Raw genomic sequence first — 26223 nt, 5'->3', positions numbered from 1 at the left:
CCCACCAATGGTGATTAGGTACATCCATCACCACATATTCTCCAGCACTTGTGTCTTTCTGCTTATTTATTTTTTTAACGAATAATGGGTTTATTACTTTTACTTAACAAGTGTTGGTTACATAGGAATCATCAGCCATTGGATTTTTCAAAACTTGTTGCATTTTGTTAAACCATTTCCTAGACAGGGAAATTGAGGTCATTGCAGATGCCCCAAATTGGTGAAGTTGGATTTTTTTTTAATTAAATTCAGTTTTATTGAAATACATTCACACACCATACAATCATCCATGGTATACAACCCACTGTCTACAGTATGATAACATAGTTATCCGTTCATCACCACAATCTATCTCTGAACATTTTCCTTACATCATAAAGAATGAGAACAAGAATAAAAAATAAAAGTGAAAAAAGAACACCCAAATCATCCCCCATCCCACCCCATTTGTCCTTTAGTTTTTATCCCCATTTTTCTACTCATCCATACATTAGATAAAAGGGGTGTGATCCACAAGGTCTTCACAATCACACTGTCACCCCTTGTAATCTACATTATTATATAATTGTCTTCAGGAGTCCAGACTGCTGGGTTGGAGTTTGGTAGTTTCAGGTATTTACTTCTAGCTATTTCAATACATTAAAACCTAAGAGGTGTTATCTATATAGTGCATAAGAAATGTCCACCAGCGTGACCTCTCGACTCCATTTGAAATCTCTCAGCCACTGAAACTATTTCGTCTCATTTTGCATCCCCCTTTTGGTCAAGAAGATACTCTCAGTCCCACGATGCCAGGTCCACATTCATCCCCGGGAGTCATATTCTGCATTTCCAGGGAGATTTACACCCCTGGGAGTCGGGTCCCACATAGTGGGGAGGGCAGCGAGTTCACCTGTCGAGATGGCTCAGTTAGAGAGAGAGAGGGCCACATCTGAGCAACAAAGAGGTACTCAGGGGGAGACTCTTAGGCACAATTACATGCAAGTTTAGCCTCTCCTTTGCAGTAACAAGCTTCATAAGGGCAATTCCCATGCTCGAGGGCTCAGCACATCAAACCGCCAGTCCCAATGTTTGTGACAACATCAACACCAGTCCAGGTGAGGATGTCCAACACATCCGCACCTTCCCCCAGATCCTTGGGGCTGGGGAGGGGGAGGCTGTAAATTTATTTTTTATTATCTGCCCAAATTACTCTGGGATGTGTCACTATTTCACTCCAGCCTATACTAACCTACTGTATCTCACTTTCTATTCAAAGTTCCATGCAATTGTAGTGTTTGAACAAATTGTACCGTTTAGAAAATTTAGATCCTGTACCAAATACATATCTCTTCCCTTGGTCTCATATGGAAGTTGAAGTTTTAAAACACAATCAGTTTCAACCTTTACCCTTTCGCCTGGCTTGCCCTGGTCTTAACCAGACCTGCTTCATTCATATCACTAATTGAAGTCTGGGCTCTTTTTCAGCTTTTTTTTTTTTTTTTTTTTTTTGGCAGTGGCTGTATGCACTAATACTGACATTCATATCTGCCGAGCTCTAGCTCTGAGTTTCAGGTGTCTCAGAGATATGCATTGTTTCAGAGACCAATCAGGTTATATGCTAGGGGATCAGCATCTCAAAGTTTAGAGATAGGCATTACAATTCAGGGATAGAGTTAACTGCTGTAAGAGCTTACAATCTAGGGACTATTACAATTATTATGTCCACATTAGGCTATGTTCTAAGATTCAATTCTGAGTTTACACATTGTAGTTAGTCCATATTGGTGAGGCATCATCCCTCTCACCATGTTTTCTCCAACACTTTTACTCCTATATATATATTTTCCTACAATTTTATAGAGTTATATTCACATACCATACATTTATCCACAGTGTACAATCAGTTGTTCATGGTATCATCATAAAGTTGTACATTCATCACCACAATCAGCACTTGAACATATTGATTACTACAAGAAAAATTGTTTTTTTTTAGCAGTAAGAAAAAAAATGATAAAAAGAAAAATAACATGTCATACAATACAGTATACTAGTAAGGACAGCAAATAACACCACTACCAAGAATCCCATATTCCTCCCCTATATCCCCCTCTCATATACATTTAGCATTGGCATATTGCCTTTGTTACATTTAATGGAGGTATATTACAATGTTACTGTTGACCATAGACTCCAGTTTGCTTTGATTATGTTTTTTCCTGAATACCATCCCCTTTTCAACTCTCTACATGGTTGACATTCATTTGCTTTCCCACATGCAAAAACATTTTTATATTTGTATATTTAGTAACAGTCATTGGCCACTCCAGTTTTTGCCACGTTATGCAGTCCCAGTCTTTATCATCTATCTTTACCTCTGGTGTCATACATTCTCCTATCCCACCTCTTTCAGCTTTACTCACAGACATCTTTGTTCAGTGTACTTACAATACTGTGCTACCATCACACAGTATTATGCTATCTATTTCTGGATCTATGCAATCAATCCTAAACATTCTGTAGTACTTCAGCATCAAATGGCTGGTCTCTGCCCTCTTTCTATCTCCTGGTCGCCTGTGTTGTCAGCTTTTAATTCCCAAAGTTTGTTCATTAATGTCTGTTCATATTAGTGAGACCATACAGAATCTGTCCTTTTGTTTCTGGCTAACTTCACTCAACATAATGTCCTCAAGGTTCATCCATGTTATTACATGATCCATGTCTTTGTTCTGTCTTACAGCTGCATAATATTCCATCATGTGTGTATACCACAGTCTGTTTATCCACTCATCCTTTGACGGACATTTGGGCTGTTTCCATCTCTTGGCAATTGTGAATAATGCTGCAATAAACATTGGTTTACAAATGTCTGTTTGTGTTTTAAGTTTCAGTTCCTCTGAGTATATACCTAACAGTGGAATAGCTGGGTCATATGGCAAATCTATATTTAGCTTCCTGAGGAACCTCCACACTGTCTTCCAGAGTGGTTGCACCATTCTACATTCCCACCAACAATGAATAAGTGTGCCTCTTTCTCCACATCCTCCCCAGCACTTGTCATTTTCTGTGTTTTGGATAATGGCCATTCTGGTAGTGTGAGATGATATCTCATTGTGGTTTTGATTTGCATTTCCTTAATAGCCAGTGAAGTTGAGCATTTTTTCATATGTTTTTGAGCCATTTGTATTTCCTCTTCAGAAAAATGTCTGTTCATGTCTTTTGCCCATTTTGTAATTGGATTGTTTGTCTTTCTGTTATTGAGATGCAGGATTCCTTTTTATATTTGGGATATTAAACCCTTATCTGATATGTGGTTTCCAAAGTAAGCAATGTATGGTTCCTGGTATAATCACATAGTTATGCATTCACCTCCACAATCTATATGAGGATATTTCCATTTCTACCACAAATAAATAGGAAGATGAGAAAAAAGAAAATAAAAAAGAAAAAGAATAAAAAATGAACAAAAAACTTAAAAAAAAACACAATAACAAGATCAGACAACAACACAACCACCAAGAATCACATCCTCCTCCCTTTTATCCCCCTCTTATAGACATTCAGCTTTGGTATATTGAATTTGTTACAATTAATGGAAGCATGTTACAATATTACTGTTAACAGTAGAATCTAGTTTGCATTGATTGTATTTTTCCATATACCATCTGTTCCAGTTTGCTAATGCTGCCATTATGCAAAATACCAGAAATGGATTGGCTTATATAAACTGGGCTTATTTGGTTACAAATTTACAGTCTGAAGGCCATGAAAATGTCCAAATTAAGGCATCAGCATAAGTATACCTTCACCAAAGGAAGGTCAATGGCATGTGGAAAACCTTTGTTAGCTGGGAAGGCACGTGACTGGCATCTGCTGATCTTGGATTGTGTTCCACTTCCCTCTCAGCTCCTGTGCTTTCTTCAAAAAGTTGCTCTTGGGATGTTTTGTCCTCTCTTAGCTTCTCTGGAGCAAACACTGGGCTAGCATCTCCAAAGTGTCAGCAAAAGATGGCTTTCAGTTGCTGTCTCCAAAATGTCACTGTCAGCTGCTCTGAGGTCCTTGTTTGTGAGCTCTTTCATAGGACTCCAGTGATTAAATCAAGATCTACCCTGAATGGCCATGTTCCATATCTCCAGGGAAATAATCCAATCAAACAATTCACTTGCAGTTGATTGAGTCACATCTCCATGGAAACGCTCAAAGGATTCCAACCTAATTAACACTAATACATCTGCTTCCACAAGATTCCATTAAAGAACATGGCATTTGGAGGACATAATACATATAAATCAGTACACCATCCCTTTTTCAACACCTTGCAAATTTGACATTCATTTGTTCTCCTTCATGTAAAAACATTCTTACATCTGTACATTTAATCAACATCATTGACCACTCTAGGATTCGCTATGTTATACAGCCTAGTCTTTATCTTCTACATTTCCTTGTGGTGTCATGCATGCCCCAGACTTCCTCTTTTAACCATACTCACACTCAACTTTGTACATTATACTTACAATATTGTGCTATCATTGCATAGTATTGACCTCTGCATTTCTGAATTTTTACAATCAATCTGATTGAACATTCTGTACTCCTTCAGCATCAAATGCTATATCTCTATCCTCTTTCTATCCCCTGATAATCTGTTTTGTCAACATTAACTCTCAGAGTTTGCTCATAATAGTTCATATTAGTGAGACAATATGGTATTTGTCCTTTCATTTCTGGCTAGTTTCTCTCAATATGATGTCCTCAAGTTTCATCCACATTGTTATATGCTTCATTACTTTATTCTTACAGCTGCATAATATTCCATCATACATGTATTCCACAATTTGTTTATCCACTCATCCATTGATGGACATTTGAAGTTGATGGCCATTAACAAAAAAAAAAAAAACCCAGAAAATTATAATTGCTGGAGAGGATATGGAGAAAGAGGCACATTTATTCACTGTCGATGGGAAAGTAGAATGGTGCAACCCTCTGAAAGGCAGTATGGCAGTTCCTCAGGAAGTTAAGTATAGAATTGACACATGATCCAGCAATCCCATTACTTGGCAATCATGAATAATTGGTTTACAAATGCCCTTTCCTGTCCAACTTTCACTTCCTCAGAGTATATATCAAGTAATGGGATTGCTGGATCGTGTGTCAATTCTATAATTAACTTCCTGAGGAACTGCCACACTGCCTACCAGAGGTTCATCAACAGTGAATAAATGTGCCTCTTCCTCCACATCCTCTCCAGCAATTGTAATTTTCTGGGATTTTTTGTTAATGGCCATTCTTGTAGGTGTGAGATGATATCTCTTTGTGGTTTTGATTTGCATTTCCCTAATAGCCAGTTGAGTTGAGCATCTTTTCATATTTTTTTGTGCCTTTTGCATTGCCTCTTCAGAAAAGTGTCTGTCCATGTCTTTTGCACAATTTTTAATTGGGTTGTTTGACTTTTAGTTGTTGGGTTGTAGGTTCCCTTTATGCATTCTGGATATTAAACCCTTATCTGATATGTGGTTTCCAAATATTTTCTCCCATTGGATAGGCTGCCTTTTTACTTCTTCTGGCAAAGTCCTTTGATGCACAAAAGTGTTCAATTTTGAGGAGATCCCATTTATCTATTTTTCTTTCATTGTTTGCACTTTGGGTGTAAGGTCTAGGAAACCACCTCCTATTACCAGATCTTTAAGGTATTTTCTTATATTTTCTTCTAAAAGTTTTATGGTCTTGGCTCTAATGCTTAGGTCTTTGATCCATTTTGAGTTAATTTTTGTATAAGGTCTGAGATGGGGTCCTTGTTCATTCTTTTGGATATGGATATCCAGTTTTCCAAACACCATTTATTGAAGAGGTTCCTCTGTCCCAGTTGCATTGGCTTGAACGCCTTATCAAAGATCAATTGTCCATAGATTAAATGGTCTATTTCTGAACACTCAATTTGATTCCATTGGTCAATTTATATGTCTTTAGGCCTGTATCATGATGCTTTGACCTCTGTAGCTTTTTATTATATTTAAAGTCAGGTAGTGTGAGACTTCCCAATTCATTCCTGTTCCTCAAGATAATTTTGGCAAATGTCAGCTAGCTCAACCCTACCTTGTCAAAGATGAATATTCAGATGAAAAGAAGCTCCATATGCTAAAGTGCATCTGCTGAACAAATCTGCTCTGGCCCTGCTACTAAGAGCTATCCAAGAGGTGGTAGTCACTCATGTTTATTTTTCCACAGCCTGGGTTATAAAAAGAGGAACATAGAATGATGGACTTTTAAAAACTAAATACTTTACACAGTGTACTATAGAATAAATGATCCTAAATATATTACCTTTTAAAACTCCAAATAGTGAGATAACCTCATTATTTGTAAATGCTGAAAATGTAAAGTATCCATAGAAATTGAGTTGTATTAAGCATAGACTTTTACTTTAACAGTCACTCAATGTGCTCTTAAGATCTCTATAAGAGAAGCACTTATTTTCCTCATATATTTTGGCAATGGATTCAAAAGCAAAAGTAGCAGGGCTGTTGAATTCCATGAAATATTTTTTTCTTCTTTAAGGCTAAATTATTCAATATCTTTACTGTTGTTGCACTCATATATTGCCTGGAATACATCTACAGCAACTCAGCAATGTGACTGCAACAAAATTAAGGCAAATAGGTTTACAAAGCATTTGATCTCCTTGTTAGATAAGAAAGTTTTCCTAGCAGAAATTCAAACAACTGCAATTTATATCAGATTATATATGCTTACCCACTATTTAACCTTATATAAAATTAAATTTAACCCTCACCACTACAAATCTGTTAGGAATCAGAAAAGGATTTATAGTACATAAAGTCTTGATCATTGTTGCATTACACTTTGAAATCACTCAGAGTTAAAACAGCATTTTTCCAAGATTTAAAGAAAAATAGATTGTATAAAAGGGAATCTTTTAAATAACTGAGTATATTATTTTTGTTACTAAGACAGAAACATGTTATGCTTTTTCCACTACAATTCTCTCTGAAAGTAACAATTTTCTCTTTTAACTCCAAACAAATGCTACATTTTCAAGACTGAAGGAATTATTAGTAGGCATTCTTTCTTCTTGAACTAAGTTATTTTTCTCTAAAATATGTCAAGTAAGCTTTTAAATATTCAGGGAGGGGCCAACAAAGAATTATATATCTGGCAATATTGTCATTCAAAAATGAGGGAGACTTTAAAATGTTTTCAGACAAACACTGAGAGGGTTTGTGAACAAGAGACCTGCTCTACAAGAAATAGTAAAGGCAGCACTACAGGCAGTTAGGAAAAGAAAGGAGAGAGAAGTTTGGAGAAGAGAGCAGAAATGAAAACTATCAGTGAGAGTAAAAATTGAGAGAGAGGCAAAATAAAATAAAATAAGATATGATATATAAATCCCAAAAGTCAGAATGGTAGACAGTAGACATTACAGTGAAATTAGCCAAAAACAAAAGGATGGATACTCTATGGACTCATTAATATGAACTAACATTGATGAGCAAAATTTGAGAATAAAGTTGAGAACACAGATTATCTGGAGATAGAGGTTAGAAATTGGGCATTTGATGATGAAGGAGTACATAAGGGTAAACAGGATTGATTTTATATATCCAGAAATGGATAGCATAATAATGAGTGATGGTAGCACAATATTTTAAGCTATCTGAACGAGTGAGAGTATGGTTCAAAGGGGAAGGCTAGGGGCATGTATTACATGAGAAGGAGAGATAGAAGGTAAAGACTGGAACTGCACAACTAAGTGGAACCTAGAGTGGTCAATGGTTGTGATTAAATGTACAAATATAAGTATGTTTTTAAATGAGGAGAGCAAATGAATGTCAACTTTGCAAGGTGTTGAAAATGGGATGGCATTGGGGAAAACTACAATCAATGCAAATCAGAGCCTATAGTTAACATTGTAATATGCACCCATTAATTGTAACAAATGCAATATACCAAAGCTAAAATATCTATAAGGGGGGATACAAGGGAGGGGTATGGGACTCTTGGTGTTGGTGTTGGTGTCTGATCTTTTTATTGTATTTTATTTACTTTTATTTTATTCTTCCTTTTATTTTGGTCATCATTTTTTCTTTTCTCTCCTGTTCCTCTTTCTTTGCTGAAGAAATGGAAATGCCCTCATATATATTGTGTGGTGAATGCATAACTATGTGATTATACCCGGAACACTGTTTTAAGACTTCAACTTCTCTGTGAGATCAAAAAAGAGATATTCATTTGGTGCAAAATCACTATTTCCTGTAGCACAGTATATAATTGAACTTGTATGGTCAGTTTATTAAACACCATAATTACATGGAACTTTGAATAGGGAGTGAGATCTGGTTGGATTATACAGATTAGTGTGAAGTCCTGATACATCCCAGAGTAATTTGGTCAAAGAATAAAAGTATATATGCAAAAATCCCTTGAGGGACTGGGGAAAAATATGGAAATGGTAAACTTCCCCACCTGGGGAATTGCCAATATTCTCACCAATTTAGAAGGCTGAACCATCAATGTTGTGGCTTGCCCTTATAAAGCTTGTTACTGCTAAGGAGAAGCTAAGTCTACTTATAATTGTGCCTAAGAGTCACCCCCAGAGAACCTCTTTGCTTGCTCAGATGTGGCCTCTCTAAGCCAACTCTACAGGTAAACTCACTGCCCTCCCCCCTACGTGAAGAATGACTCTTGGGGGTGTAAATCTCCCTGGTAATGTGGGACATGACTCCTGGGGATGAACCTGGACCCAGAATTGAGTGATTGAGAATGCATTCTTGACCAAAAGGGGAAAAGAAATGAAACTAAATAAAGTTTCAGTGGCTGATAGATTTCAAATGGAGTCAAGTGGACATTCTGGAGGTTATTATTATGAGATATATAGATATCCCTTTTTAATTCTTAGTGTATTCAAATAGGTAGAAGGAAATACCTACCTGAAACTGTTGTATAATTATATAGCTTACACTGTGGGACTGTGGGATTGTGAAAACCATCTGGCTCACACTCCCTTTATCCAGTATATGGACATATGAGTAGAAAAATGGGGATGAAAAATAAATGACAATAGGGATGGTTGGGGGATGGGAAGTTTTGGGTCTTTTTTCTTTAAAATTTATTCTTATTCTGTTTTTTGTGGTAATGAAAATGTTCAAAACTAATTTTTTTGAATGCACAATTATATAATGGTATGGTGAATAATTTATTGTACACTTTGGATTAATATGATATATGAATATATCTCAATAAAATTGAATTAATGAAACTCATGATAAATATATGTTTTGGACATACAATGAACAAAGATATAATTAGTAATAAGCACAAATAAAGGAGGGAGAATGGAGGGTTATATGAATTGTGTATGTGTATACTACTGAAGTGAAGATGATATCAAATCAAATATGACTGTTATATATTTAGGACATTAAATTTTAACTTCATGTAACAAAAAGAAAATATATGAAAAATATGTCCAGAAATGAGAAGGTACTTAATATAGTACAACACAAAAATTCAGAAAAGTATGAAAATATGTATTAACAGAAAAATCAAAAGAAAAATGGCAGAAGAATTACAAACTCCTTGTAGCAAAATGGCAGAAAAAAGTGCTACATTATCAGGAGTTACTTTAAGTGAAATAGCTTTACCTTTAAATGTAAACTCTCATGTCAAAACTCATAGATTGGCAGAGTGGATTAAAAAACATGACCTAAATATATGCTGTCTAAAAGAGACTCACCTTAAATTCAAATAGGGGAGGTGTGGCAAGATGGCAACACAGGGAAGTGTGGAATTTAATTAGTCCTCTAGAACATCTAGTAAACAGCCAGAAACAACTACTAAATAGTCTGGAACAACAGTTTGGGGGACATCCATGGCTGTACACATGTTGTATGCCAATCTTGAATGGGTGAAAGGGCTTAGGCCACAATAGAACTGTAAGTATAGACCCCCAAACTTCAGAGGCCATGCCTCTCCCCCACTGGCATGACAGGCTGAGTTAGGACACTCCCCTGTGGGGGAAAAAAGTTGTCTCTGCTGGGAGAAAGGGAATGTAGCTCAACCAGGCTTCAACTGCTGTTTTAATTAACAAACTTGGACTACTAAATACAAGCTACAAGCACAGATAAACATGGAGCAAACAGGAAAAGAACCCTGATGTCTCTCTTGGCAGAAAGGAGGTGGGGCAGATGGAAAAAAATAAATAAGAAATGCAGAGGCTTTTGAAGTCAGCCAATCTCAGAACACTGAATTAGGGCTGTGCCCCAAGAAAAGGGACACACAGAACTGGTTACCGATGCTGGCTTTTGGTTGGGGAAATTGTGGTTAGTGATTGGCTATGAAAATGGAATTTTTCCCCTCTTTATAAAATTATTCTAAGTAGCTCATTAGAAAAAACCTCAGGCATTTTCAATTGTCAGCACTGAAACAGGCAAGGGTGGAATTAAAATAGGTCTGAGAGACAAAGTAAGGAGGCAAGAGAAGGAGCTAATTCCCAAAATGGCATGTCATCCCCAAGAAAAGGGGGGTGGGGACCAGCTCAAATGGTGGTCCTCCTTCAGAGAATTCTGACCCAGGGGCAGGGAATTAAAACAAACAGTATAACTTGGCTCTGACTCATCTTCAGTCTCAACTAAAGCCCTGGTAGGGACAGGGTCTGCTGAGAAACAAAGGCACTAAACTTTTTATGCCAATGGAGAGCTGCAGAGAGCAAAGTGCTACCTGCTGGGTAGGATAGGACAAGCACAGTGTCTAGAGGCTTCACAGGAAAGTCAGACAACCTGTTGGGTCTCACCCCCAGGGGAACTTGATACTTATTAAACCAACCTCTTGAGACCTGGGCCTGTCTGTTCTGGGAAAATCTGTTTGGGATTGATTGCATCTGGGTAGAACCTCCTCAGAAAAAGTGTTCCATACAGGGCAAGGCAAAATCCAGAATAGCAAGAGCAGAAAAATTCTGATCAGTTAAACAGAAGCTATGCTAGAGATCTCAAACTAGTTGAACTGAATGCCAAACAGAGAGAACAAAGCCAGTCAACAAGAAAACCCAGGTAAAAGAGTGGAAATGACCTCTGGAATAAACTAATCAAGGAAATCAGATGTCTAGACACAATCAAAAAGTTACAAGTCACACTAGGAAAAATGAAGATAGAGCCCAGTCAAAGTAACAAACTAACACTTAAATGAGATACAGGAGTGTAAACAAATAAATAAAAATATCCAAAGAAATATGCAAAATTAATTCAAACAAAAATAATTGAGTACAGGGGAGATATGACCAAAGAGAGGAAGGATATAATGAAGGCATTTGGAAAACATAATAAAGAACTCAAAAGTTTGAAAAAACAATTGGCATAATATATGGGAATTAAAGGCACAATAATAGAGATGAAAAATGCAATGGGGACATACAAAAACAGATTTGAAGAGACAGATGAAGGGATTAGTGAACTAGATGACAGAACATCTGAAATCCTACAAAAAAAGAAAAGACCAGGTAGGGAAAAGAATGAAAAGATATGAGCAGGGTCTCAGGGAACTGAATGCCAAAAGAAGTGCACAAATATAAGTGGCATGGCTGTCCCAGAAAGGGAAGAGAAGGGAAAGGGGGCAGAAAGAATAATGGAATAAATAATCACTGAAAAGTTCCTATCCCTTATGAAAGACATAAAATTACAGATCTAAGAAGCACAGCATGCCCCAAAGAGAAATGACTCAAATAGATTTACTCCAAGACACTAATCACATTGTCAAATGTCAAAGACAAAGATAGAATTCTGAAAGCAGCAAGAGAAAAGTGATCCATCACATACAAAGCAAGCTCATTAAAGCTATGTGCTGATATCTCAGCAGAAACCATGGAGGCAAAAAGGCAATGGTATGATATATTTAAGATACTGAAAGAGAAAAACTGCTAAACAAGATTTCTATATCTGGCAAAGCTGTCTTTCAAAATGAGGGAGATTTTAAATATTTTCAGATAATGATACCCTGAGAGAGTTTGTGAAAAAGAGACCATCTCTACAAGAAATACTAAAGGGAGTGCTATGGGCAGATATGAAAAGACAGGAGAGACAGGTTTGGAGAAGAGTATAGAAATGAAGCCTATCCATAAGGTTAATAAGAGAGAGAGGAAAAATAAAAATAAAATAAGATATGTATAAAATCCAAATGACAAAATGTTAGACCATAGCACAATATTGTAAATACACTGAAAAATGCTGAGTGTGAGTAGGGTTGTAAGAAGAAGTCTGGGGGCATATATGACACCAGAAGGGAAAAAGGAAGATAAAGACTGGTATGGTAAAACTTAGTGAAACCTAGAATGGACAATGATGGTGGTTAAACATACAAATATAATAATGTTTTTACATGAAGGAGAACAAATGAATGTCAACATTGCAGGGTGTTAAAAATGGGATGGTACATGGAAAAATACAATCAATGCAAATTGTTGTATATAGTTAACAGTAACTTTGTAATATTCTTCCATGAAATGTAACAAAGGCAATATACAAAGCTAGATGTCAATAAGAGGATATAAAGGAGAGGAAAGGGATACTTGGTGTTATTTTTGCTGTTTCTCATTTTTATTTCTTAAATTTCATTCTTAATATTTTTCCTCTTCTTTGTGGAAGAAATGGAAAAGTCCTCATATAGATTGTGGTGGTAAATGCATAACTATATGATTATACCAGAAATAATTGATTGTTTACTTAAGATGAATTGTATGGTGTGTGAATAAAGCTGTTTGAAAAACAGAAGGATACAAGTGTTGGGAAAAATGTGGAGAGGGGGATGTCACTGTTTACTTTTTGTAGGGAAGTAGAATGGTACAGCCCATCTGGAGAGCAGTGTGGTGGTTCCACAGGAGGCCAAGTATAGGGTTGCCATTTTATCCTGATACCCCTTTTTCAGGTATATATTGGAAAAACTGAAAACATGAACAGACATTTGCACACTGGTATTCATGACAGTATTTATGGCATTTATTTTTTATTGCATCCATGAATTGCAATGGATGTAGGTGGCTTAAGGGTACATTAACTGATTAATGGAAGGGTAAATTGTAATGTATGAATACAATGTAATATTGTGTGGCTGCAAGAAGGAATGAAGGAGTAAGGCATGCAACTAGGTGAATGAAACTTGAGGGCAGTCTGTTGAGTGAAATAAGCCAGAAACAATAAGACTAATATTATAATGCTTCACTAATAAATACTAAATATAATGTGCAAATTATGAGAATTGAATTTGAGTGCATAGTTTATCAAGGGTGTCTTATTGTAAAGGTTCCTAGATTGTAAGCTCTTACAGCAGTCACATCTATTCATGATTTCTTATGGTTATTTTTAAATTCTGAGATGCTGGGCTCTTTGTGTACAACATGGTCTTTCCCTGGAACTTCAGGTATATGTATGACACCTGAGACTCAGAGGTAGAGTTCTGAAGCTATGAAAGTCAGTATTACCATATACAGCAACTGTTGAAAACTCTAAAAATGAGATCAGACTTCAATTAGAGTTATGAAGGAAGTGGATATGGTTAGAACTAAGGCAAATCAGACTAAAGGGTAAAGGACAATATCAATGCTGTTTTTAAACTTCAATTTCTGAGTGAGACTAATGGAAGAGGTGTATATTTGGTGAAAATGTATATCTGCTGAAGCACAATATACAATTTAATTTGCATGGTCAGTTTATTACAGCACTGTAATTACATGGAACCTTGAATAGGGAGTGAGAACTTGGGTTTACTGGTTAGGGTGATGCTGTGATTCATCCCAGAGTAATTTGGGCAGAGAATAGAAAAGTATTTTCCTCTTGACAGACTGGGGAAAATATGAAAATACTAAACTTATCCACCTGGGGAATTCTTGATATTCTTACAAGTATTGGGGACTACCAATAGGCCAAGCTCTTGATCTTGGGGCTTGGTGTTTTGAAACTTATTCCTGCAAAAGATAAACTAAGCTTACTTATAGTTAAGCCTAAGATTCACCCCCAGAGAACCTCTTTTGTTGCTCAGAAGTGACCTTTATCTCTAAGCCATATCTGCAGGTAAACTCAATGCACTTCCCCCAATGTGGCCCGTGACTTCCTGGCAACATGGGACATGACCCCCAGGCATTGTGGGATCGAGAATTTTGGACCAATAGCGGGAAGAGAAATGAAACAAAGTAGAGTCTTATTGGCTGAGAGATTTCAAATAGAGTTAAGAGTTCATTCTGGAGGTTATGTTTATGCTATATATATATATATATATATATATATATATATATATATATCCCTTTGTAGTTTTTAGTGTGTTGGAATAGCTGGAAGGAAATACCTGAAACTGTTGAACTGTAATCCAGTAGCATTGATTCTTGAAAATGATTGCATAACAGCATAACTCTTAAGGTTTGACTTTGTAATTGTGAAAACCTTGCAACTGATATTCCATTTATCCAGTGTATGGAGAGATTAGTAAGAAATAAAATAAAATAAATAAATAAATAGTAGGAGGATAAGGGGTATGGGATGTTTTAGGTGTTCTTTTCTTGTTTTTATTTTTATTCTTATTTTTATATTTTTGGAGTAATGAAAATCTTCAAAAATTGTGTTGGTGCATGCACAATCATATGATGATCCTGTGAACCATTGATTTTACATTTTGGACGATTATCTGGTATGCAATAAATTTTCATTTTTAAAATATTCAAATGTGTAAGTAGGGTGATAGTTAAACAATGGAAAATATATTGCATGCAGGTAACAATCATGAGACATCTGGGGTAACTGTACTAATATCAGATAAAATTGACTTTAAGTCAACAGTTTTTATGAAAGATATAGACAATCATTATGTAATGATAAACTTGTCATTTTAATTAGAAAATGTAAAAATTATAAATATATATGCATGTAGCAAGAGAGTCACAATATACTTGAAATGAATACTGACAGATTTGAAGAGAGAAATATATGGTTCCACCTTAACAGTAGAAGAATATAATATGCCACTTTCTGTAATGGATAGAACAAGTGAACACAATATCAATAAGGAAATTAAGAAATGAATGATACTGTATATCAATTACACCAAGAAGAATATATAGAACAATTCACCCAAAAACCACAGAACATACATTCTTCTTAAGTGCACATAGATCATTCTTCAGGATAATCTATATTTTAGGTCACAAAACAAGTTTCAATGAATTTAAAAATATTTTAAACATCAATGCTGTTTGTCCACCTACAATGGAATGAAGCTAAAAAACAACAACAGAGGAAAAAAGGGAAATTTAAAAAATATGTTGGTAGTAAACACTGAACTCTTAAACCAACAGTGGGTTAAAGAAGTAATCAAATGAAAAATTAAGAAGTATCTCGAGGTGAATGAAAATGAAAATACAACAAACCAAATCTTACAGGATGCAGTAAAGGCAGTTTTCAGAGAGAAATTTATATCTCTAAATGTTTACCTTAAAAAAGAAGCAAGATTTCAAATTGGAGACTGATCCTCAAAATGTAATAACTTGAGAAAAAACAAACTAAACCCAGAACAGGCAGAAGGAAGAAAATAACAAACATTAGAGTGGAGATAAATGAAATAGAAAATAAAAAACCTACAGAGAAAATCAACAAAACCAAACATTGGCTCTTTGACATGATCAATAAAATTGACAAATCTTAGCTAGAATGATGAAGAAAAAGAAGATGATACAAACAATTAAAAACAGAAATGAAAAGGGGCTGTCTCTCTCAACCTACAGAAATAAAAATGCCTATGAGAGGATTCTATGAACAACTGTACACTATAAAATTTCATAACCTAGATTAAATGATCAAATTCCTGCTGACACATATACTACCTACACTGACTCAAGAAGAAATAGAAGATCTCATCAAACTAATAAATACAGAAGAGATTGAATCAGTAATGAAAAACCTCCAAACAAAGAAGCCCAGGGCCATGTGACTTCACAAGAGAATTTTACCAAACATTCCACAAATAATTAACAATAATCTTACACAAAATCTTCCAAAAAATTAAAGAGGAAGAAAAACTCCTTAATTTTTTTTACAAGGCCCAAATCATAACAAAGCCAGATAAACATACCACCCACAAGAAAAGAATTATACTCCAGGACCTATTAGGAATACACATGCAAAAATTCTCAAAATTTTCAAATTTTTTTCAAAAAAATTAATCCAACAGCAAATTAAAAACATATATACACCATGATCAAGTTGGATTTATCTTAGGTATGCAAGGGTGATTCAACATAAGAAAATCAATTAATGTAATACACCAAAATTAAAGGAATAAAACAAAATCAACACAATTGAAGTTGAAAAGGCATATGACAAAATCCAGCACCCCTTCTTGATGAAAAATTCTTAGAAAACTAGGAGTAGAAGGAAACATACTCTTGACTATAAAGGGCATATATGAATAAACCACAGTTAGCATCTGTATTAGTTAGGGTTCTTTAGGGAAACAGAATCAATGAGAGGTGTCTCTATCAAATTATAAAAGTGACTCATGCAACTGTGGGTATGCATGAGTCCAAATTCTGTAGAGCAGTAAACTCCAAGGAAGATGTCTGATGAACTCCTCATGAAACGAACCAGCAACTTCGACGAACTCCTCAGGAAATGCTTTACTGGGCAGCTGAAGAAGTGAAGGTCCTCTATCTGTCTTGCTTATAAGTCTTCAACTGATTAATTGGATTAAATCCAGCCAATTGCATTCTCTCGTTGTGGAAGGCATGCCCTTTGGTGAGTCATCAGTCACAGCTGCACTCAATTGACTGATGATTTAATAAACCAGCCTGTTGGTTTACTAACCAGCCTCAAACTTCCTCACAGCATTGCGAGGCCAGTGTTTGCTTGACCAGACAGCTGGGTACTATCACCTGGCCAAGTTGACGCATGAATCTAACCATCACAGTCCACCCCTTGTCAACTTGGCAGTTATACACATCACCTAAAACCATACTTTATCTCTAAGTAGATAACAATAACAGACATATATTTTGCCTAACAATACTCTGCTGTGCCGCATACATCTGGAAATGCACTAAATCTCTCCAGAATGAGGTGCAAGCCCTTGGGTGACATTAGCTCTTAAAATTGATTTCCTTTAGCTTAAACACAGCAAAATGAACAGTATGGTTTATGCCATATGATAAGAGGATAAGACAGAGAAGAAAGCAAAGATATTTGCTTTACAGACAAATACAAACATAATCATAACAAAATGAGGAGGAAATATTCATGTCATCATAGTCCTTGTTTCTGTAATTGGTCACATGGCCATAGTTCATATTTATCACTACCTTCTTCCACTACCCATTCCATGTTCCCTTTACCCTCAGCAAGCACTTCAGCTGGCTGTGGTTCTTTGCCTGGTGGGGTGACCCAAACCTTCATTCCTGAAGTTTCTTGGCCATTGGTAGTCCTGCCTGGATTGGGTTGTTGCAGGTTTCCATTGACTTTAATCACAGGGCATGCTAGTACTAAGAGACGCCCTAGGGGATCTCCTGTATTCCAGGAAAACTCTTCTTTACTTCCATTGTGTAGTTGCAGTGCTATTTCCCCTTGATAGTCAGGATCAATCACCCCAGCCAGTAGAGTAATCCCCTTCCTTGCCTGTTGATTCAGAGGCATAAGTGGCCAGGTGGCAGTCTTAACTTCCAGTTCAATGGGATTATTGTTGCATTTCCTGGTGGAAGCACTCTGAATTTTGGAACCAAGACCTATAGACCAGCAGAGCTTAAGCTTGCAGGGACAGGAGGCAAAAACTTACCTAGTGGATCACTAGGAGTGATAGGGAGTGGTGCCACTTCTGTTTCCACCCCTTGATTCCTGGACCCATGAGTCCTGGCTATGGGAGAAACAGCACCATAGAGTGGACGCTGATTCAGAGCATACACAGCCTCCTGGAGAACACTGCGCCAGCCCTGCAAGGTATTGCCACCTAGTTGGCACCATAATTGAGTCTTCAACAGGACATTCCACCGTTCTGTCAACCCAGTTGCCTCTGGATGATGGGTGTGGGGAGCCGCTTTCCGGGTTAGGGCCTGTTGGACACGCCGCGACCTGCTCTAGAGTAGCCCCCGCCCATCGAGTGAGCCAAGATGGCGCCCGTATCCTGCTTCCGCATATGACACATGAGGCAGCGGTTGCTGCTAGCCTATTGTACACGCTTACGTAGTGCCAGCATATTGGTTGTAACCATAGTATATAAGAAATTGCCCGGGCTCGCCTCGGAGAGACAGCCCACAGGGAGCCGTGCCTGACGGCCGCATAGAGGTTGTTCTCCCACGGGGTGTAAGGCCTCGCGTGGAATATGTAACAGAGAAAGTTTTCTTCCTGGCTCCAGTAAAAGGCTTGCATTCACTGCCATTGTGTGCCTCAAGTGTCAGTTTGTCTGTGTCTCTCCCTCTTTCCCTCTGTTCTCCTTGCCGGCCGAGGACAGGACGCGTGGGACCGGGCGAGAAGGCGCCGGACAAGTGGTGGCCCGTACGGGGACACACATACCTTTCGCCTCGCTCCTTCTTCATTGCAGCGGACTTCCCGCGCCTGATCAGCGCGAGAAGGTGAGTGTTCCTTTTACGTGAGAGTCAGGGCCCGTGGGTTCTCAGGCGGTCCCGGGGACTCGGAAGAGCTCTCCGAGTGGTTAAAGTACAGTGCCGACTGCAAGCATGGGGCAGTCTGGAAGTTCACCTTTGTTGGCTCCTTTAAAAACCCTCCTGAAGCAGAGGGGTATTTCAGTTAAGAAAAGCTCCCTACAGAGGTTTCTCGATGATGTCGGAACTTTTGCCCCTTGGTTTCCCTCCACCGGCAGCCTCAGTCTGCCCTCTTGGCTGAAGCTTGGTCACGATATAGACCGGGCGCGTCAGACGGGCGTTTGTCTGGATCCAATTCTAGTCCCTATATGGGAGACCGTCCGCGCGGTCCTTGAGCTGGAGTCGGCTACAGGCCTAAGTCCGTCCTCCGCCTTGCAAGAAGCACGGTGCGCGCTCCAAGAAACCCAGTCAGTTTCGTCAGCGGACGGCTCCTGTAAGGGCAAACCGCCGGAGTCCAGTGACTCTAACTCAGAGTCAGATAGCGATACTGACGAGAAGGCGGAAGCATCCCCGCTAATTGAGTGGGAGGAGCCTCCCGCCACACCCGTGCGGCCTTCCGCCCCGCCAGTGTCTACCGCTGCACCCCCAGGGACACCCCAGCTCCCAACTAACGCCCTGGGCGGTCCCACCAAAGGACCTTGCAGAGAGCTCCCTCTAGTGGCCATGCCCAGTAAATGTAATTATCCTTTGCTGCCAGACCCGGAAACCCCGATGGGTCGGTCAGGGGAGGGGCAACCTTTGCCGCACCCCCCGCCCGAGTATACAGGCCCTCAGGACCCTTTGCCATTAGGTAGTGGTGGGAGACATTTCTGGAAATGGGTCCCCTCTTTCACCTTTAGGCCTTTCGGTATACTAGGTGGGTACCAACCACTTAAGCCAGAACCACCCCCAGAAATGTACCCGGTTATTATTAACCACCAAGGCAACAATCAATATGAAGCATATGATTACAAACTTTTGAAGGAGCTAAGGCAGGCCGTCCATCAGTACGGCCCCAATGCCCCTTATACCCTGAACATGGTTGAAAACCTCTCCGCCCTAAATCATACGCCTGCAGATATCGTTCAGTTAGCCCGTGCTTGTTTGCCACCAGGCCGATTTATAGATTGGAAAGCGTGGTTTGAGGAGTTAGCTGAGGAACAAGCGGCTAAGAACGCAGCGGGAAGACATGGCGCATGGAATACAGACATGCTGTTAGGAAGGGGAGCCCATGCCCAAAATCAAACGCGGTTCCCTCAAGAGGTCTATGCCCAAATCTTCCGTTGTTTTGTGGGAGCTTGGAAAAAGCTGACAGGTGAGGGAGAGGCTCAAGCCTCGCTCAGTAATATTCATCAGGGCCCCACAGAACCTTTTGTGGACTTTGTAGCTAAAATGCAGACTGCAGCCGAGAGAATTTTCTCAGATCCAGGGGTGGCAGAGACTGTAGTTAAACAAATGATATTTGAACAGTGTAATAAAGAATGTAAAGTTATCTTAGCACAAAACAGAGGAAAACAGCTGACGGACTGGGTTCGGCTTTGCAGAGATGCTGGCAGCCCGTTAACTAATGCAGGTCTAGCTGCCATGCTAGCCAACTCCTTACAAGTGTCTGCAAAGAAATCTAAAGAACTAGAAATGAAGCCCAGAGGATGTTTTCATTGTGGCCAGCTGGGACATATTAAGAGGAACTGTCCCAATAAAGGTCAACCACCTGCCACTCCACAGTTTGGTAGACCATATGCAGCAACCAGGCTATGTGGCCGTTGCCACAAGGGACCTCATCGCGCAGAAGACTGTAGGTCAGCCTTCGATGCGCAAGGTGTGCGCCTTTCTGGCCGTCCTGAACAGGACCCAAAAAACGGGCAGGGGGGGTCCACCCTTTCGGTGGGCCCCCCTGCATGCCATCCGGCGACACGAAGTCCGCCCAAATTCGCGCATCCCCTGGGTCAGCGGGACTGGACCTCTGTGCCACCTCCAGACTCGTACTGACCCCCTCCATGGGTGTCCAGTTGGTAGGGACCTCCTTTAAAGGGCCCTTGCCAGCAAATACTGTTGGGCTCATAATTGGGAGAGCATCCACAGCCCTGAAAGGACTAAGTGTCATACCAGGTGTTGTGGATTCAGATTTCACAGGTTACGTCCAGATTATGGTACAATCTCAGCAAGGTACGCTGGTCATTGCAAAAGGTGACAAGCTGGCACAGCTCTTGCTCCTACCCAGCTTGCATACACTCTTTCAGAGTAGACCCAGACAGAGAGGAGATAAGGGATTTGGGTCTTCAGGGGAAGTTTTTGAGGGCCTCCATATGTCTCTGGAGTCTCGACCCATGCTGACTATCAAGGTACAAGGCAGATCTTTCCTAGGCTTGCTAGATACCGGGGCCGATCGGTCAATTATAAGACAACAGGACTGGCCCTCCACCTGGCCGACGTGCAAGGCGGAAGATACCATCAGAGGAATAGGCCAGGTTTCGGCACCCATGCTGAGTGCCGCTGCCCTTCATTGGGCAGACGAAGAAGGACACCAAGGTAGTTTTCAGCCATATGTATTGGCCCTGCCTGTTTCCCTGTGGGGAAGAGACATTCTTACCCAGATGGACGTTACCTTGACCAGTGGTTGTTCCCCAACCTCTAAGCGATTGTTAAAAGGAATGGGATATGTCCCTGGCAAAGGCTTAGGAGCCTCGTTACAGGGACGTGTAGAGCCCATACAAGCTACCTCCAACATTGCCAAGCAAGGCCTGGGTTTTTCCTGGGGGCCACTGAGGGAATGTTCCCACCCACACCCATAAAGCTAAAATGGAAGACCAAATCTCCGGTTTGGGTGCCTCAGTGGCCCTTATCACGGGAAAAGCTCTCTGCATTACACACTCTGGTGTCAGATCAGCTAAGAGAGGGCCACCTCATTCCCTCCACATCACCTTGGAACACCCCTATTTTTGTTATAAAGAAAAAATCAGACAAGTGGAGGTTGCTGCACGATCTAAGAGCCATCAACAATTGCATGGAGCCTTTAGGGCCTGTTCAGATGGGGTTGCCCCTCCTTTCGGCCCTGCCAGAGCGTTGGCCTGTTATCATCTTAGATATCAAAGACTGTTTCTTCTCTATCCCACTTCACACAGAGGATACCCAAAAATTTGCTTTTACTGTGCCCTCTCTAAACCAAGAGGGGCCCTGTCACCGCTTTGAGTGGACAGTCCTGCCCCAGGGCATGACCAACAGCCCTACCATATGTCAGTTGTATGTCGCTGCACAGTTGGCCGATACCCGGCAGCAATTCCCCAAAGTAAGGATCCTTCATTACATGGATGATATCTTGCTGACTCATGAAAGCCCAGATCTCCTTAACGCTGCACTATCACATTTGGTTCTTACACTTAGAGAGGTCAATCTCGAAATAGCCCCGGAGAAGATCCAGATGACCGAGATTGTCACCTTCCTGGGGGCGAAACTTACATCTACTCAAGTCTCCCCCCAAAAGGTGTCTCTCAGGTTAGATAACCTGAACACCCTCAATGACCTACAAAAGCTCATGGGAGACATAAATTGGATTCGCCCATATCTGAAGTTACCCAATGCAGAATTAAGACCCTTGTTTGACTTGCTTAAAGGGGATCCGGACTTAGCTTCGCCCCGGTCCTTCACCCCTGAAGCGAGACAAGCACTATGCCAAGTAGAGCAGGCACTCAGTAGTGCCACGTTAAAAAGAATAAACCCTGATAAGCCTTTCGAAGCTTGCCTGCTGCCGACGGTGTCACAGCCCACGGCGGTGCTGTGGCAACAGGGGCCATTACTCTGGATCCACCCCGGAGTTTCTCCAAAAAAGATCTTAGAGCATTACCCTACCGCAGTTGCAGATCTGGCCCTGGAGGCCATCAAGAAGGCCATCCAACATTTTGGCCAACCACCAAAAAACCTTAGAGTACCCTACTCTCTCCCACAAATTGAGGTGCTTACCGGATGCATAGATCAGTGGGCTGTTCTCCGATGCACCTTTTCGGGATGTATTAATAACCAATATCCCAAAGACCCCCCTCTTACAGTTTGTCACCCAACATCCGGTAATCTTTCCCAAAGTGACTTCGTCTAGGCCACTAGCGAACGCCCTCACCGTGTACACGGATGGTTCCAGCTCCGGTACAGGGGCGTATTGTGTGGAAGGGGATACTCCCAAAACAGTGTTTTTTCAACCACAAAAACCGCAGTGGGTTGAATTGCAGGTTACTATTACAGTCCTGAGAGAGTTTCCTGGCCCCCTGAATATTGTCTCTGATTCCCTTTATGTCGTAAATTCTCTACAAATCCTAGAAACTGTGGGCATTATAAAATGCTCCTCCACTGTAAGCACATTCTTTCTCGAGCTGCAAAAGACGATTCGTACTAGGCAACATCCCTTTTATACAACTCACATTAGGGCCCATACAGGCCTACCTGGTCCCGTGGCCCAAGGAAATCACATAGTAGATGTGGCCACTCGACAGCCACACGTCTTCCCCGTGCTGACACCATATCAGCAAGCCCGAGAGTTCCACGCCAAATTTCATATCAACGCAGGTACCCTGGCTAAGCGGTTTGGTATACCGCGAGCGGCCGCTAGAGACATAGTCCGAGCTTGTGGAAGTTGTGTTACTCAACAGCATATCCCATCTGTGGGAGTTAACCCTAGAGGTCTCGTCCCAGGAGACATCTGGCAAATGGATGTTACTCATCATTCAGAGTACGGAAAAGTCAAATACCTGCATGTGTCAGTAGACACATGTTCTCAAATATTATTTGCCTCTGCTGAGACAGGAGAGAAAGTCCATCAAGTCATTGCACACTGCCTTGCCGCTTGGGCAGCGTGGGGCAAGCCAAAAATGTTAAAGACAGATAATGGACCTGCTTATACCAGTAAAACTTTCCAAAAATTTTGTGATAATATGGGAGTACAATTGAAGCACGGAATCCCTTACAACCCTCAGGGGCAAGGAATCATTGAAAGAGCGCACAGATCTCTCAAAGAGTTGCTTAAAAAACAGAAAGAGGGTATAGGCCACGGCCTGTCCCCAAAAGCTCAACTGTCTGTAGCCTTATTCACGTATAATTTCTTAAATGAAAATTCACAGGGCATGACACCTGCCCTTCAACACACCACCCCGAGTCCTCCACATAGAGGTCTAGTCTGGTGGAAGGATGTCCTGTCAGGACAATGGCAAGGCCCTGACCCCGTGCTCAGCTGGGCCAGAGGCTCTGTTTGTGTCTTCCCACAGGAACCAGGACGTCAACCGGTGTGGGTTCCGGAGAGATTGGTGAGAACCGTATCAACGCCCGAGAGCGCTGAGAGGCTGCAGCCTGACGCAAGAGACCCAACCTTCAACGCTGGGGACGATCAGCAAGATGACCAGCAGGATAATGAGAATGATCCTGACCGCCTCCCCGTCGTCCAGGGGGAGGACCGGTGATCCCAACCCTCACCCAGACATAGCTTTCCTTCTAATGGTCATGCTTACCCTCGCCTTTTCTACCCAGGCTGTCTACCAACCCCATTCCCCCCACCAGCCTTGGAAGTGGACCCTTGCGCGTTGGGAAGACTCCAAAATAATTCTTTGCAATACCACAGCAGGACCCCCCTCCTTTGTTTTTAATGCCATTGATCTGTTCCCCCCTCCTAATCCAAAACCTATGGGTTATCCAGGCAGCCTAAATACACAGAATTATTATATGTGTCCAGCTTCAAATCCTGGAAAATCATACTGCAATTCCCCCTATGAGTACTACTGTGCATACTGGGGGTGTGAAACATTAGCCACTGGCTGGAAACCTTCTGTCCCTGACAAATTTCTAAATCTTACAGTAATCCCTTATACTTGCCAAAACTCAGGCAATCGCTATTACGACAGGTACCTTTGTCCTAAAAGGCTAATGCTCACCGTACAAAACCCTACCGATACGTCTTGGCTCATGGGTCGAACCTGGGGTTTCCGAATTTATCTAGCGGGGTCCGATCCGGGATCCCTTATTCTCATAAAAAAGGAAGCAGCTCAACATTCATCTTCGGGCATTGGCCCCAATAAAGTCATTAACCCCCTTTTTCCACAGCTCTCCAGCCGCACCTCAGCTCCAACCAGCCGCACCTCAGCTGCAAACAACGCATCGCCAACCTCACCACCCCAACCTTTTCCACCCCCTTCTCGTTACTCCTCTCCCCTCTTCAGCCTTATCCAAGCAACCTTCACCTCACTAAATGCCTCCAACCCCAATCTCACCTCCTCTTGTTGGCTTTGCTTTTCCACTTCTTCTTCCCTGTATGAGCCAGTCGCCTCCAACCTTTCTTTCTCAGAAAACACAGAGGACAGCCCTTCGGAGTGTAATTGGAATGCCTCTACTGTCCCCCTAACCTTTCATTCGGTCTCTTATACAGGAAAGTGCATCCGCCCTCGTTCAAGTAACTCTCCCAATCTCACAGCTTGTGCCATCTACTCGTCTCCCAACAGCTCCGCCAAGTTTCTTATTCCCCACAACTCCTCCCAATGGCTCTGCTCCTCCACAGGACTCACCCCCTGCCTTAACGTGCAGACCCTCAACACAACTCAGGAAACTTGCCTCCTAATTGTTCTTATCCCTAGGGTCCTATACCACAGCGAGGAAGATTTCTTCCTCCGCCTGGAAAGAACTGCAGCTCCTGCCACCCTGCAAAAGCGAGAACCCATCACCGCTCTCACAATTGCTTCCCTCCTAGGTCTCGCGGGCGCTGGCACCGGAATCGCTGCACTAGCCAGCCAGGGCTCCGCCCTAACTCACCTCCGGGCGGCTGTCGACGAGGACATCCGTCACCTACAAGACGCTATTTCTCATCTTAAAAATTCTGTCAACTCCCTCTCTGAGGTGGTGCTCCAAAACCGCCGAGGTCTCGACCTTCTTCTTCTCAAAGAGGGAGGCCTCTGTGCCGCCCTGGGAGAAGAGTGTTGTGTGTATGCCAATACCACAGGCCTCGCAGAGAACAGTCTAAAGAAGGTCCGAGAGGGACTGGAAAAGCGTAAAAGAGATCGTGAGGCTACCAGTTATTGGTCCAGTTTCTTCACTCCCATCCTCCCATATATCCTTCCTTTTCTTGGCCCCCTAATAATAATTATTCTAGCTCTCGCTTTCGGACCATGCATCATTCGCAGAATCGTCCAACTTGTAAGAAAACAGACAGATGCTATTTTTTACCAACAACTCGCCACCTCTGATGCTCTCTCCTCCGAGATGACAACCAATCCTCCGCGACCTCGTCGCCATCGATCAACCCGCCGACCACGAGGCCTTTCTCGATCGCCAAAACACCGCACCAATCTCGAACTCCGGCTTCTCTGAACCTTTGGACTTTGAACCTCTCTCCTTCGCTTAGCCTGCAGCAGCAAAGCCATGGACAATCACCTGAGCGCCTTGCCAGCGTTGAGCCTCCACCTTGCTGAACTACAGTTAACCCCTTTACTCCCCCTCACATGGACAGCCAGCCCTAGACTGATCCATCCCCGTCCCGGTCACTCGGGGTGGGGCACTCTGGGGTCGGGTTCGCGGCAAAGTCCATGGCCATATCCCGAGTATAGCATGTGGCTCCAGTAGTCTCAAATTTTGTCTCAGGCGAGTCTCGTAGGCGG

The sequence above is a fragment of the Choloepus didactylus genome, chromosome X (genome assembly GCF_015220235.1).
Source record: "Choloepus didactylus isolate mChoDid1 chromosome X, mChoDid1.pri, whole genome shotgun sequence".
NCBI classification, from domain to species: Eukaryota; Metazoa; Chordata; class Mammalia; order Pilosa; family Megalonychidae; genus Choloepus; species Choloepus didactylus.
This window is presented reverse-complemented; position numbering follows the sequence as displayed.